Source organism: Porites lutea, chromosome 4 (assembly GCF_958299795.1).
Source record: "Porites lutea chromosome 4, jaPorLute2.1, whole genome shotgun sequence".
In the NCBI taxonomy this organism is placed as follows: domain Eukaryota; kingdom Metazoa; phylum Cnidaria; class Anthozoa; order Scleractinia; family Poritidae; genus Porites; species Porites lutea.
The window spans coordinates 13,469,723-13,470,780 of NC_133204.1; positions in this window are offsets into that span (position 1 = coordinate 13,469,723).

Consider the following 1,058-nt stretch of genomic DNA (forward strand, 5'->3'; position numbering starts at 1 on the left):
CGTTCATTTCTATCGCCAATACAACTAATATAAGCACTGAAAACCACAGTTACACGGTTGGTTGTCCCTCAAGATACCACTCACCTCATGATTACTTCCTGATATTTCTGTTTAGAACTTTGTAATAAAACGAAGAATAACCTTCGTCTAAACTTTGTCGGACAGGCTGATAGCCTGAAAGTTTAACTAAACCTTTCTTTAGTCAGAACTAATTTCTGAACGTAGTGTAGTCATTTTAACACGTAGTCAAGCGTATACAAAACGTCACGATGAACTAAGCCTGTAATATGGAAATCAACCTTTTTCTTAGTCAGGAAAAAAAAAATACAAATTTAGAGTATTTTTACTATGTAAATTCAAAGTGCCATTTGCTCATCGGATTTTTTTTTTCTCCAAATAAATGTCAGTCTAGATTCCACAACGTTTTGAGCCATTCTGACTCCAGTAATAAATTGAAATTCTTTAGTGTTGCAAACATAAGTTAACAAAATGCAAAAAAAACTATAGGAAGGATATTTTTTACAATAACTAGTAAATTATATCTCGCACGCTGATTGGCTAATTTTAATCATCATTAAGAGGGCAAACACATAAAATTTTGATTAATACAAGACGCGGTCACTTGCCGAACGAATGCCGACCTTCGGTGTTTATGCTTGGTTTAGTTTCGTAGCCAGATTCACTTTCTGTTCTCTGAGAATAATAGCCAGTTAGCTCTGATGCAAGACTTGCATCCTGTTTCGATTCTCTGCAAAAAGCTTAAGCAAAGGAAACTAAACAAGACACTTAGTTTCCAAAAGAGGGGACAACTTGCTAGAAACTTTTTTTATAGGCCATTTGCACTAAGAGGTCATGTGACATCTTTTTTATAAAAATGAAAGTTATATGATTTTGTCGTCGGAAAACGATTAGTCGGTCATATCTTAAACAAAATAATAGTGATTTTGTTTTTCAAACCCCGCACTATTTTCTTAAAATGAGTAAGTTCGTAGCTGGTCAGGTGACTAAAATGTGATTTTTAAAATTATGAATTACCTCTTTCTGAACACAAATTTTGC